Here is a 15,422-nt window from a genome sequence, read left to right as displayed (position 1 = left end):
AGACTCGATGACTTGGTGTTCCTTGTGATGACTGTCAAAATGAAGTCATCAGTTTCCTGGATCCATTTTGGACTCATCACTCATCTCTTTGTCTGTGTCTGCTGCCTCCAGAGACACCAGCAAGATAACCCTGGCAGCCTCAGGATAATTGCTGGCCAAGATATAATTTCACAGAATCATCACTCAAAATCTTCTTCCTCTTACACACCCTGCCAGAGGGGTTTATTCCCTCTCTAGGCTCAAAATTTGCTTGATGTTGGAGTTGGTACCAGGCAAAAGCAGCGACAGCAGCGCAGGCGTTATCACGTGGCCCATCATCTTCTAATTTGGATACAAAAGACCAGCCCTGGGGAATGAAGAAGCACTTTGGCTTCTGTGGCCAAGTCATTCTGTGCTGTAACAACCGGCGGGGCCGGCTGGCTGTGCTCAGCATGGCCACGTTGCTGTGGAGCTGCACCACTGTACTGGGAGCCAGGCTGAGGCTGTAAAACTCTGCTCATTAAGATCATTAGAGAGCTGTCAGATGGAACAACTGGGATGGCTTTGATCTGGCAGAATATCCTTCCTCCTGTTCCCAGACCTTGGGAACCATCCAGTTTTCCATAATTTTTTTTTTTCAAGTAATTTGAACAATGCTCTTTGGGTTTTCTATAGGTTGCAATAACTTCTTCAGGCAAACTGGATGCTGTAACAGCTATAACAAGATTAATTTATTAAATAGAAACCCTGATATTTCAGTGATTCCTCTATAAATATATTCACAGCTGGTTTTGCCAAGAAAATGACAAAATGTTGCTGATAATCCCAAAGATATTCCCTATAAATCCACTAGGTGTCCTACTGTTTTCAAGCAATTAGGCTCAAGGTTTGTTTGGGTTTTCCCCTAGTTTTGCCAGTGAGGAATTAGTTTGAGGCTTTAGTGGAATTAGGTCTGGGTTTGCAGGTTGAAGAGACGTGTACGTGTGGTTTGTGTGACACAGCAGGACATCTGGCTCACAGCGACAGCGCTTTTGGCAAATGCCGCTAATGTTCCCCACAGAGACCAACTCAAGGTTACAGGCTGGAAGAGAAAAAGGGAAAAGAATCTGCCTTCCTCTCCTGGGAATGCTAAACAAGATCCAGCCGAGCCAAATCCTCTTTTCAGTCAACCTTGGGCGTCTATTTATAGGACTGCTAAAGCGAGGCCAACACTGACCTCAAAGGTGGTGGCGACACGCGTTAACCTTCATGGGAGCTGCTCTGCACAGGCTGTGGTTGTGACATTCCTGGTCACTGTCCCTGTCCCTGTCCCTGTCCCTGACGAGTGTTCCCTGACTGCCAGCGCCTGTCAGCAAAGGCCAGCACAGCACACACTCACAAGGTGCCCTGTCACTTCCAACGCGGGGGCATGTAAGTACATAGCAAGAAAAGCAAGCTGAAAAACAGCCACAGGGGAATTTTCTCATCTCAGAAAATGCTTGGGGTGGAGCGTGGCCATTGGACAGTCTCCAGCTGCTTGGCTGCTCCTCCATGGTGTGACCTGGAGCCACTCACCGTATCAATTGTGCTATCCAGGACATCCCTCCTCTGCCTCCGGATTTGTAACTTGCACTGAGCCCCAGATATCTCCTAGGTATTGAAAAAGCATCTTTCATTATTCCAGTGGTTTTCAGTGCTCAGAAATGCAGTATTTCAGTGAGAGAGAACTGCAGGGTGATGTTTATGGTCTTGTAACTGAAGCACAAATCACATTCTGTGTAATCCTCCCAGTCTTGCCCTCCTAAATAGGGGCTATTACATTTGCAAACACCCCTCCTGTTCACTCTCATTTCACAGGGCTGCCACAGCTTGGATCTACCCCAGATCTATGCAAAGTGAGGAGAAAATCAGTTTTGTTTTCTATTTAACAGATGCCAGCAGCAGAGATGCTCTCAAACAATGAGATTGTCTCTATTTCCAGTAGGTTCTTCATGGCCAGAAGTCCTGCCCAGGGCTATTGGCTCTGCAAACAGGCACTGGGCAAGATGTCAGCACCAGTTTAATCACAAGCTGCAAGGGGAAATCAGAGGGGGAACAACAGCCTCCTGTCCTTGGCCCACCAGGACTCCTTGCCATCAGGCATTGTGCATCACGGGAAGCGTGGAGCATCTGTCCTCTGCCATGTGTCACTGCTCTGCCTCCCTTCCCTGCTATCTGTGCTCAAGGTATGGCAGTCGTTTTCCTGCAAGAAGAAAAGGATGCTCAGATCCTCCCCAGAGTGTGTCTGTAGGTACCTGCTGCAGTCCCACCCCTGAGCAGGGTGCACCATGCTGGCTGTGAGGAGTTTAACCTGGTCTGGCGCCTGTGTTTGCTGTGACACACAGCAAACACCCCGAGCCTTGCCATGATTCAGAGCATAATGTGTGGGAGCCATCTGGTCCCGTAGCTGAAGGAGCAAACGGAAAATCTGATGGAAGCACAAACAGTCACAATGAGAGACTGAAAAGATGTGTTGATATTCCAAGCAGAAGTCTCCTTCTGTGGGGGGTAATCTCATCACCCATTGCCTCTTTCCTACTCCTTCCTCTGGAAACCTGCTGTCAGCCAGGTTGCACTCTCAGCTCTGGGAGTACTCAGACCTCTGGGATGCTAAAAATATGTTTCATGTGCTTGAGCATACCTCCCGAGACAAGAATTTGCTCAGCAGCCAGCTGTGCAGTGACAAGATGTGCAAGATGCTTGCATGCAGCACAGCACATTTTAGGGAGCTTGGATTGATCCAGAACTTTGGCTGGTTTAAGATGCACTCTCAGTTGGGATTAGTCACTAATATTGTCCCACTGCTGTGCAGAATGACAGCTTGTGGCTGTGACAGACTGAATGGAGTTTCACCTCAGCTTGCCTAGATATTCTCAGCCCTGCAAAGGAGATGTGTTTGGGAGGGACTGGAGCATCAGAGGAGAAACAAGGAATTCACTGCAGTGGATGGGGTAGAGCTTGGGATGGCTTTGACATGGCACAGTTGGTGCATAACTTGTCCTGGATACTGGGTTAATAAAAGTGGTTTCATTGTATTTTGCAGCCAGTCTGGTTTTCCCTCATTCTGACCCTGGTTTCTGATGTTTGGAGGGCACAGGGAAGGCAGGGAGACAGAAGATGCCTATTTTAGTACCTCTCTGCAGGGAAGGCACACGTTTCAGACAGGTACACATTTGTTTCCTCTGACACCAAATTAATGGGAATTGATGTATTGATTCTACAATTCTTCTAAAAATTGCTTCAAGTTTTGGCTTGCTTTCAAGCTGGTTAAATGCAATGTGCACACAGTTCAAGACAGCTATTTAATTATTCTCATATTAATATAGTTTAAAAAATTCAGGTCCCTGTGAAATGCAGAAGATAAAAAGCACAGAGAGCAGCCCAGAAAGGCTCTATAGCCTGGGTTCATCCCACAGTGAGGGCTGCAGGTGAGAGGGGATTCTGCCCTTCTGCCCTACTCAGGTGAGACCCCACCTGCAGAGCTTCCTCCAGCCCTGGGGAACAACAGCAGAAGGATTTGGAGCTGCTGGAGCAAGTCCAGAGGAGGTCACAGAGATGCTGCAAAGGCTGGAGCCCCTCTGCTCTGGAGCCAGGCTGGAGGAGATGGGAATGTTCAGTTTGGAGAAGAGAAGGCTCCAGGGAGACCTTAAAGACCCTTCCAGCGTCTAAAGGGGCTCCAGGAGAGCTGGAGAAGGACTTTGTACAAGGGCCTGGAGGGAGGGGACAAGGGGGAATGGCTTCCCACTGCCAGAGGGCAGGGTTAGATGGGATATTGGGAAGGAATTGCTCCCTGTGAGGGTGGGCAGGCCCTGGCACAGGGTGCTCAGAGAAGCTGTGGCTGCCCCTGGATCCCTGCAAGTGTCCAAGGCCAGGTTGGACACTGGGGCTTGGAGCAGCCTGGGATAATGGAAGGTGTCTCTGCCCATGGAAGGGGGGTTGGATCTGGATGATCTTTAAGGTCCCTTCCAACCCAAACCATTCTGGGGTTCTATGATTCCATTATACAATAATAACCTGAGTTAGTAATTTGTCAGTCCCAAGTGTTAAATCCACTGTCTTTATGACTATTTCTATATTTAACTAAATAAATAGTGGCAAAGTAGTCACCTCAGGTACTCAGCTATTGTACTTGTAGACTATGGGAATACCTCTGTGCCAGGTAGGCACCTGGTCCTAAAAAGAGAAATACCTTGTATTAGGAATGGAGTAAGAGTCCTGTATTTTCTTCTTTGATCACTCTGTCTCTGCTTTTATGATCTCACTAGGACAGGGATATGACAGATGCTTCTGTATTTTGAATGGCAACATGACTCGTCCAAATATTTGAAGACATCTTCGTGTTTCATTTATTTTCTGGCAAAACAGCATCCATCTGCAGTTTAAGAATAGAACATATAAAAAAATGTATAGAACTCCAAAGCACAGAACACAGAATTTCTGGGCAAAATTCTCTTCTCAGCTACATTTACACAACTCTGGAGCAGAGGAAGAGCATCTTCCTCTTCCTCTTTCTGAGCCCCTTTTCATCTCATTGTGTCAGAGCCATAGGATCTACCATACATGGCTAAATCCGATTTCGTCACAACTGTTGCAATCTCCTAGACAAAATTACAATCTCAGAGGAAGTACATAAACATGCATGGGCCTCAATATCCTAAAAATATGCTGCTGTCAGTTGCTGTCTGTTAGTAGTTTTCCATGCAAATGAAAATACCATGGTGGTGGAGAACTGCTGAACTATCTGGAGCAGATTTTCCACACACACAAGAGCAGAGAATCTGCATTATTTGGCCAAGCTCCTTTATAAAACATCATGTTCAGTAGCTCTTTCTTTAAAGAAAGAAAGGGTTTGCACTAAATTGTTTGATATTTATTTTGTGTAACTCTGTTCCTTGGCTGTCCATGCTATAGAAATGTGTTATGCTCCAAGAAGACAGATTGCCTGGGCTGGAAGCCCCAACCCTGATCCAGGGAAGCACATGGCTTCCTTACAATGATTATGATGAATATAATTACTATTCAGTATATGGGGCAATTGTTTTTGGTGTTTAAAACAGAACAAAACAAAACAAAACAAAGCAGGTTTGGAAAGGAAAACAGAACATAAAAAAAAAAATTGTTAAATAGGAAGTGGTTGACTTTCAGGAAGTAACTCCATATGCAGATTCTGCTATCCAGTGTTTCCAGTCGTCAGAGAACGGAAAGAAAAAATGCCATTAAATATCCCAGTGGTCCTTTAGAAAAGAATGCAGCTCCCTTTCTGTAGGTACAACATTTTACATCTCCTGTCCAACAGCTGGTGGAGTCAAAGGCCAAGCAAGCAGGACATGGAATGCAGAGCTTCAGTGGTTACTGAAGGCAAAACCATCTAAAGCTGTAGCAGATGTTCCCTTGCTTCCTGTCTGCTTATCAGCCCTGCAAAGGCGCTTGGGTTTTGTGCTTGTTGTGCCAAGGGTAGCTATGGAGATCTCGTACAAGCTGTGCAAGAGTGATACACTGAAGGATCTTTATGTATTTGGTTATGAATGATCAAGAAAACAGTATGGTTTCTAAGAACTCACTCACAATTTTCCACATGTACATCAGTCGTTCCCCTTGCACGACACGAAAATGACATTTCAAATTAAAAAATAACTTAAGAAATACATTTCTGCAGTGAAGATGTTCATTTGGCCTTGGTGTGCTCATGTTTTATACATTGTTTCTAGTACACCATGAAATAAAGAATAGGATATCCAACCAACTGTATTTCTCCAAGGCCTTGAAAGTGCTCCAGAAGAGTTTTTAACTGTCAATTTAAATATCACTGCCACTAATCCTTTTTATTGCACCTCAGCTCAGTTTTAATTCCTGTTTATATTCATTATGAGCTCCTGTAAATTATAACTTTAATATGAATGACTACGTGCAAGTGTTAATGCAGTGCTCCATCTATTCTAGGGCTTTGAGATAGTTTAATGAGACTGATTTTTACACTGATGCATTTAAATTAATATGCATTCCCAACACAGTCAAGACCCAGGGCAATTAAGTTCATTACTTATTAGATAGGAGTTCTTTTCCTCCATGAAATAGAAAATTACTTTTCTTTCTACTTTTATGTAAATTCTAGCCCAGATGTTGCTTTAAAGGGTAGCAGAAAATGATGGATTTGGAATGGTTCCTTGGCCATGTTGAAACTGGAAAACAAAAGTGACAGTTTTGACTTATCACTGGTAGACATGGTTATAGATATTCCTGTGGGATACAAAAGAGGAACAGTGGCTCTGTTGATGTTTGCCACATTTCATGTAACACTATCCAGGAAAAAGAGCACTAGGTAACCATTATTGCATCTTTAAATTGTTGATAGCATTGCAAATTCATGTTGACCTGGAAAATGCAAAGAGTGGACAGAGTATTCCTTCTAGGGGTGATATTCTGTGTACTGCAACATCATGACCCAGAGCCCAGGAGGAACTGAAACCCTTTGGGACAGTAGGTTCCCAGGGAAGTAGGTGTGGAGATTCTTTTGAGAAAATGAGCTTCCATATGAAAGTTAGAGACCTAAAATTCAGGCACCTTCCTGTCCCCAAAGGCACACAAGGACAAGACAATGCATGAAACAAAAGAGAAAAGTTGTTGAAATTAAGATATCAGGACTGTATGCAACGGGCAGACTTGCAGGCAAAGGATGATCTGAAGAATGCAGTGATAGAAACTGCCTGAAGCATCTGGGAAAACACAAGAAGTACAAAGATGAAAGAGGAAAAGAGGGAAAAGGGGACCCAGAGGTCAAATTCATATGAGTTGGGAATGTGGAGAAGATGAGCACAATTCTGTGGGTGATTCCTGGTAGGGATGCAGTAAATATATTTAAAAAGCAATATATTGGTACTATGACTGGGTAAGAGAGTTTTTGTTTGAAGTGTTTGAAAATTGAGGTCACAGTATTTACACTTAGACTGTAAGGGATAGCACAGTTGGAAACAGGATGGATGAGATGGTTTAACAGGGCTTCATTGTAGTCACATTAATTCAGTTTAAATAATTAATTCTCTTTTAAATTGACTCTATTCTGCACACTTGACATTTTGGTAAAGCTGCCATTGCCTGGCCTTCTGGTAAATGCTTTTGCATTTGTTTTCCATTGTTTCCTTCTTGAAAAAAAAATCTTTGTCACTAACAGGAACCATCAGCAGCATGGAACAAATTGACTTGCCAAGGACATTTCCTCCCATCTCATTATTTGCACTGGAAGTACTCTTTTTTTGTATCAAGAGTCAGAGTGTGATTTTTTAAAATTTCTATTTATTAAGGTAGTTTTGTACTGTATTATGAGTCAAATTCAAACTTGATTATGTAAATTACTTTCTGTGCACCAACATTTGGTCATACATTTTCCAAGGAGGTGATCAAGCAGTTTAATTAATACTCAATTCACAGTTCTCTCTGCCTACCTCATTATGTAGAACCCCTGACTGTTGCAGGAGAGGGTCTCCCCCAGGTATGAATCACAGCAGATACATCACCCTCCCTCTTCTGCTCTTAGAACATTGATTGTGAGCCTCAAGTGGCTGAGATTGAGTGGATCTATAATGTTATTTGGCACAAATTGGGTTAAACAAACAGGTTGTGTATTTTACTTGCAAGGTGATTTGGTTTGTGTTTTCTCTCCTATCCTTTCTCAGCTCTTGATTGTGGCTCAGTTGCTAAGAAAGTGTTCATCTGCTCTAAACTCCCCCATGGAAGTGGCAGTGCTGCATGGCAAAGGAACACAAACACAATTTTTTGGGAGGGGGGGTCTGTTGGGGTTGGGACTCCTTCAGGTAACCTGGAGCCAATTCTCTGAGAGCCCAGCAAAGGGCAGGGCCCGGGCTGACCTACATTCACAGTGACTCACCGTGAGATTTGATGTTGTTCCTCTGTGTTGCTGGTTTCTCAGCAGTTGCTGAGGCTTTAAACAAGGCACTCTTACCTAACCCAATCGATGGATGAGCAGGTGGGACCCAACCTAATGCAGCCAGTATTTGTAATAATAGAAGGGCACATTCCAAAGCTGTTACAGAAGAAAAGAATTTCAGATAATTAGGAGAGGAGTTGGGCAGTGATACAGATTTAAAAAGTACCCAAGATAAAATAACAGATACTAAAAATATCTGTATTGAGATGAAATCCTCATGACTCAGTACTCGAGCCAACTTCCATTCTCTAGGAATTAGCAAGTAAATAATCCAAACAGGCTGGGTCATGGTGTATTGCCTTACTCTGGGCTTACACTTACACTTCAAAGATGTATATCACACTGAAAATGTCAGACTCAGGTCTGACCTTTCAGGGCAATTGCAAATTTCTTAAAATGCGTTCGGTGGTTGTAGCTTTTCCAAAAAAATGTGAGTTTATTTCTACCTAGAAAAAATCTAACAAAGAGCACTCTGGACCTTGAAAGGCACTGACAGCAGGACCAGAGATGCATTCTTTGTGATAAGCAGGACATAATTTTTAATACCTGTGACTCTCTAGCTAATAACTGAGGAGTGGTCAATCCAGCTTGCAAATAGAAACACAAGAATGCCATTTCTTCTCTTTTTTCCTACATGAAGTGTTCTCCGACTAGATGCAAAACTTTGAAATTATTGAAGATACTGTAAGCATTAAAAGCATTTTGAAAAAAATGAGTGTTTTGAAAAGTATTTTGAGTGCTGTAGAATCTCAGAAAAGCAGAAATCCGTGTTAGGAGAACTTCAGCTACAATCTGGGTCAGATTTTCAGTGCAGATGCGTCAGATGCAGCTCCTTGGAAAGTCTCCATGGCAGTTAGTGAGAAGAGTGACCCAATGTTTTCTCACCCTACAAAATACCTGGTCTGTTTGATGATGTCATGTGCATGAAGCACTGCCTGCATTCCCACAGCAGAGTCCTGTTTCAGCTTGTTTGGGAGAAGAGATTTCGTCTCAGAACAGTTTCAAACAGGGAGTTTAGCAAATCTCTTTGGTGCACCTTGACTGATCTCAATCAGTTTTCAGAATTTTAATGATCTGGTTTTATTTCCACATAATGACTATTTATGTAAATGAGATGACTTATAAATAATTACAGAAATTATTCCATAATATTAATTACAGGCTTTATGGTTCAAACACTTATTATATACTAAAGGCAAATGGTGCTGGGGATTGTCTTTGAGTTTATTGATTTAGTTGCTTTGTTAGTTTCATTTTAACTTGACTTACATATGTTGGGCAATATTTCCTGAACTAAAACAAGGTGTACTGTGTGCCTGAATATATCAAAGGATATTGAAGGATAATAAAAATCAAAATGCATCATACAGTGGTAGTAGTAAATGGAAACCAGACTTTTGAATGATTTTGTCTAAAAATCAACTGAATGAGTTTTACTTGGAAAATCTCAGCTTAAGTGTTGTTAGCCATTTACTCAAAAATTAGTCTTAAATTAATTATAATCCTTTGCACTTCTATAGCTACTTCTCTTGAGAATCTCAGTAGTGTTCTACAAACATTAATTAAGCCTAATAGTACTCCTGAGAAGTGGTTAAGTGATAGATATACTTCACCCACTATGATATAAGCAATCTCTAGAACAAAATACAAAAACTTTAAACAGCAGGACTACACAGGAGTTTAGAGCCTGAAGTATCCCCATCAGGCAAAACTGTGGGGAAGATTTAGCTAGATGGAATACAATTGCTTGGCCTGGGCATGATTCGAAGGTGGATATAAACTGCAAATAATAAAGAACACTTCACTAGAGATCTCTAGTGAAGGAAAGTGGTTTTCCATGGCCCCACAGTATCATGTGGCATGGCTCTGGTGATGAATTGAATACTGATTCAGAGGAAAACTGCTATTTGCAGAAATCACCCCCAGATGGGCCAAAGAGCAGGCATCCACATGGAATCTTTAAGGCTGATGCATGAACAGCAGGGATAGCAGTTAAGTCCTCTCACCCCTGAGGGAACAGGAGCTGCTGAAAATAGCAACAAACCAGCAGTATCAGTGTGTACATTTACAGCCCCAGACTGTTATTTTTGCTGGCGAATCTGCATGCACAATTTCCTTCCTGATATTACTCTACAAAGAGCAGCTTTTGTTATCTGACATTACTGATGACAGCAATACTCAAACCAGGTTAGTGCTGGCACAGACAGCAAGCTGGCTTTGATAGATGCATTAGGATTTGGGCCGTCCTCAAGCAACCCTTCTGCTGTCCCGTGCTCACAAAATGGACTGCAAATATTTGTCTGGGAGCTTCCAGCGTCCAGAGACGTGCTCCAGCTGTACAGGCTGACTGCCCACTAACGACAGGATAACAGGTATGGATGGCATCGCTGGCTTGACAGCCCAACCCTCAGCCACCCAGCCAAGCACAGCTTCACTGGTTTATCCCTGACTAACACCAAAGGCCATCCCCTGCCTCTCTTACCGTTCCAGAGCTGATAGCTGCTGCCATGCTGCAGTGCCTTGTGAACAATTTTAGCAGTTGCCGAGGGAAACTTTACGACGCGCAGCCCAAGTCCTCAGATGCGCACTCTGAAATCTCGAGGAAGCAAATTGGTGCTGGAAAGGGAAATGATAATGAGTTCACATCACATTTTTATTTATAGAAATGACTTAGAAGCAGCTGGATCTCCTGCTTGGGTACATTTTCTTTCCTTTTTGTTTCCCAGTATTTCTGTTCATTTGGGACCACAGACTCTCCCATAAATATTGGCAATACATGCTTGCTGAGAAACTCTCTCTACCTGCTGGAGAAAAAAATCTCCTCATTTTATCCAAGTGGAATGCCTAGATACTGCAACTAGACAACCAGACCTTTTCCTTACATATATACAGTAACATCCTTTATTTGCATTTGTGAATTGTAATTCATGACACACATGACTCCAGTGCTTCTGCTGAGTTCAGTGGCCTTTGGATCAGGGCCTGTATTTGCTTTATTTCCCCATATTTTTAGCTGCTTCAGTAATTACTTTACCTAGAAAAAGGTCTGAAAAACAGATATATTTTTAATATACATATATGATATTCTATTTCCTGTTTTATAATGTATAGTCAGTAGTTTCTCTGGAGTGCAAAAGCTTTTTGGAGATACTACACTTGAATCAGTAAAAGGAAGGGTGACTGCACTGTTGTACTGCTGCACCACAATATTTAAATGCTTTATTATTTCATAATCTGTCCTAGAATTTAATCATTCCAAGCTGGGATGGTCTCTTTATGTCAAAAGGGATAAGTCTCGGATTTACAAATATGCATGTATGAAAAAAACCATGAAGATGTGGCTTCATTTCCAGTGTGATCCCAGCTTGCCAAAGGCTCCATTTCATTGCATAAACCTCCGGATGCAGATCCATTACTGCACTGTAAAGTGGGTTACTGGACAGGGTAAGGCAATTCATCTTCTGAAATGCAGAGTCTTGTTTTGCCAGTTTTGGAGTTTATAATTATCCATTATCATTATCTCCATAGTTATTTTTACCAAGGTTACAGATAGGTCTATTTGAAAGGTATTCAGTTGGGTTCTCTTGGAGGTTCATCCTTCCCCTGTAGAGGTAAATGAGCGGTGCACACAGCACAGCCAAGTGAGTTCAAAAGGCATAAAACTGGTGACAAAGAGAACAGATTAAGTCCCAAATTGCACACTTAAGAAACTGAACTAAAACTGTTTTGTTTATGGAAGCCAGTCTCTGCCAGGAAAAACTGGGAATAGTGATAGCTGCATTTTTTTTAAAGCACTTCTGAAGCCCCATGAATTATAAATCATCGAACTCACAATCCTGGGACAAAGTCTCTTAAAATCATGTCCTGGGACAGAAGAGTTCTCCATTCTATTCCTGGCTCCATCACTGACCATCTGCCACTTGTCCTCTGCCTTGCTTGAGTTTACCCATGTGTAAAATGCACTTAAAATAATCTAAACCAGACTTTGAAAATTACTTCAGTGCCACAAGCTAGAAATTTGGGGTTGTAACATGGAAAAAAATCGTTCTGTGGTTGCTGGTCCATAGAAAGCCTGCGTGTCTCTCTGGCTGCACTACGGGGGAGGCTAAATCTGGCTGCCAGGGCTCCACCCTACACTTGAGAGGCAGCAGAATCCCACATGAAGCGTGCTTGGTGCCTGCCCACCTGCACTACATGCAGTTGTTAACTTGGGTAATTAGCTTACTATGCACAACAAGAATCTGACCCAACACTAACTGGAATTAATAAGTAGACTTCAGTGACTTAATGATCTTGGGCTCGGGTCTTCATGTGCAAGTAGAGATCTTGCTTAGAGATCCCGAAAGTCCCTGGGAAGGGAAAGGCTTTGTGTGACTGACACATAGACACATCTCTGTGCACTGAGCCTGGCAGGAGCTGGGCACACAGTAAATCTGTCTCTGCCTGTACAGTAGCACTATTCACTGATGCTGCTCTTTATTCACAAATAAGTACAGAACTACAGTCACAATTTTTCATAGGCCCTTTTGCACGTGGCTTTAGAAGAGCCTTAAAGTGGAAAATTGATGATGAGCTACACAGGAAAGCTTCACAGTGAGGTTTGTTAGGAGAGGTGACTTGATAAAGGTGGTGACAAGCTAATAATGAAATGGAACATTGCAATTAAATGTGCTGGTGGGGAAGAAAGTGTGCCACAGCCAAGAGCATGAGCAGCAGGTAGGTCAGGGAGAGAATGCAGCAGAGGTTTTATGGAACAGGGTGGGAAGGAGGGGGAGATGTAAGAACAAGAAAGACAGGACAGAGATAAGCACTGTTAGCTGTGATAGCAGTATGGGGCAGAAACTCCTTTGGTGTTTGTATCAAGCCTTGCAAAAAGAGAACCCTGTCCCTGACCACAATTTGTTGACATTGACACAATGTGTAATTAAATGCAGATAGTCCTAGAAGGACAGAAATGGGGGAGGGAAACAAATTAACAGAAAAACAAAGACATCTACACAAGGTTTTACTTATGCAAGAGCTGAAAAGTATGTAAACTGACAGAGAATATTTAAGAATTCTATTTCTCCAAAATGAGTTTCCATTAGAAATGGTCCAGGATATTTTAATGGTTATGAACTTAAACCCTGCAAAGTGAGCTATTCGTACATCAGTGCAGGGATTTTGCTCAGTATACAGGCAGCTGTAACAATACTCTTAGAAGTAGGAACAGACCCATTAATCTTGGATGTTAACACTGAAGCCTAAAATTTATGCCTACCTGAAAAGTGAGCAAGAGCAGAGAGCACAGAAGTTTGCATATCAAAAATTACTAACACTAGCCAGAAGATGGATTTCAGTATTGCTATTTATTTGAGAAGCATTTCCTGGATTAAAATATATCGAAAATTGTTTTAGAAAAGTCTCTACCAGCACACCAGTTAATTTAAGGACACAGAGCATCTTGCTGTAGCAAATAGTGACATTGTAGGTTCTTGGTCTCTCACCTACCCCACTGTGTACTGTCTGGAGAGACAAGTTCTTTATGGGTGTGGCTAGAAATGCATTTCACGTAGAAACACAAGGAATGGGAATGTTCTCGTAGTCCCTGACACATTCCTTACTCGGTTTGCCGCCTGTTGAGAAAAAAAAACAAGACAGCCTTAGCTCCCAAATATCAACTCTGGCAGCGCAGAGCTGTGCCTGCATGTGCAGGCTTGCACATGGGTGCTCCTGCCCAGGTAGACACCGACTTGTGTCAGCCACATTTCCTACATGGGGGCTACGAGGAGCAGCATTTCTGCTATAAACAATTTAATTAATAAAAGCATGTGGGGAAAACCAATGTTATTTTATACTTTTTGGCTTTTGCATTCTCCTATTTGGTTGGATTTTCAAAGGGATGAGGTAAACCAAGCAAGTAGGTCTGAACATATCTGAATATTTACAGTTCAGTTTTGATTAATTCACAGTATTTACAAATTCAGAACTTCATATGAATTTTATGTCTTTTATAACAAGCCACATCTAAACCCTTAAGACAAACATCCAGAACTGAGGTAAGACTGAATTCAAACTCAAAATTTTATGGCTGGAACCTCTCCCTAATCAGCACTTTGGTATAAAATTTGGAAACTCAGGGTTGCAACGGACAAGGTGCCAGAAAAGTAGTATTTATTTCTGTGTGGGTACAGGCAGGACTCGTTCTGTTGCGCTCAGCAACATCTTGACACACTGCACTAATCTTAGCTGCACGCTCTTAAAAGATTATTTTTGTCTCGGGTTCTTTTTCTAGTCTTTGATGCAACAGCCTGCTGCGGGTTACATCAAGCCTGCAGAAAATCCCTCGGTTTTCTCATCCCTTGTTTTCCAGACAGCCGGCACCTCCTCCGGGTCCAGGCGACGGGCGCCGCAGGTGAGCCAAATCCCGGCCTATCTGGGCCGGAGACTAATTTCGGTTTAAATTAAAGATGTTGTCTAGATTAAAAGGCTGAGGTGGGGGGAGGCACAGTCGAGCCCGTGGTCTGCGCGCTGTGTTTTAGGCGCTTTCGCTTAGGGAGCCCCGCTCCCCCCTTCATGGCTCGGAGCCACCGGCGCCGCGTTCCGTGAGGGGGAAGGCGGGAGCGGAGGGGCCGCGTTCCGTGAGGGGGAAGGCGGGAGCGGCAGGGCCCGCGGTGCGAGGGGGAGCGCTCAGAAGGGACCCGGTGGGCGGCGGGGCACGGCCGCTCCCCCCTCAGGAGCCGCGGGACCCGGCGGGTGCCGTCCCGCGCCCGCCCCGCCGCGATCACGGGTCGCCGCCCGCCTCCCCCGCCCCGTGACAGCCAAGATGGCGGCGGAGGGGAGGGGGGATCCCGCCTGAGCCGCCCACACGGCGGGAGGCGGCGGGGGCGAGCTGGGCTCCGCTGGGATGAGATAAGGGCGCGGGCACCGAGCGCGCTGCCCCTCGAACCCCTTCACCATCCGCTCCTCGCCCTGGGGAGCGCGGCACCCGCCTGAGGTGAGCGCGGCGGGGCTGTCACCGCTTCGGGGCGCGGGCCGGGGGGTTCTCGAGGCGATGCCGCGGGTCGGGCGCTGCCGCGTTCCGGGGCCGGCGGGGAAGGGGCGCGGGGCTGTCAGCGGGGGCGGGGAGGCCGGCGCTGGCGGGCCGGGGGCTGAGGCGGCGCGGGGGCGGCGGTAACTTTCCGCTGGGCCGCGGTGGGAGGGGGAAAACTTTCTCCTTTCTCCTTGTGCCCGTCGGCTCGAGGCTCCCGCCAGCCCCCGCCGGGCCCGAGGGGCTCCCCGGGCGGCGGGGCCGCCGACCTGCCATGTTGTACGGGCTGCACGCCGGCGGGCCGGGGTGTGTGCGTGTCCCCGAATCCGCGGGTGTCTGTGCGCCTTCCCAAACCCCCGTGTGTGCGTGTCCCCGAATCCGCGGGTGTCCGTGCAGTCCCCAAAGCCCTGTGTGTGCGCTCCCCAAAGCCCCTGTGTGCGCGTTCCCTCGGCCCGCGCGTGTGTGCGTGTCCCC

General features: G+C 44.8%; 1 protein-coding gene across 3 annotated transcripts in view; it reads left to right on the top strand.

The window, feature by feature from the left end:
* Positions 1 to 14,302: 14,302 nt before the first annotated feature.
* Positions 14,303 to 15,422, top strand: part of DENND4A (DENN domain containing 4A) — a 48,362-nt gene continuing 47,242 nt past the window's right edge. Inside the window, exon 1 of one of the 3 annotated variants that reach the window (XM_036389381.2) lies at positions 14,303 to 14,333. The gene's annotated coding sequence lies outside the window, so the exon portion shown is untranslated. Of the gene's footprint in view, positions 14,334 to 14,647; positions 14,916 to 15,422 lie in introns of those variants that run through there. The other 2 variants (XM_036389380.2, XM_036389382.2) reach the window with 2 other exon arrangements.

The sequence above is a fragment of the Molothrus ater genome, chromosome 13, assembly GCF_012460135.2.
Source record: "Molothrus ater isolate BHLD 08-10-18 breed brown headed cowbird chromosome 13, BPBGC_Mater_1.1, whole genome shotgun sequence".
NCBI lineage: Eukaryota > Metazoa > Chordata > Aves > Passeriformes > Icteridae > Molothrus > Molothrus ater.
This window is presented reverse-complemented; position numbering and strand designations above follow the sequence as displayed.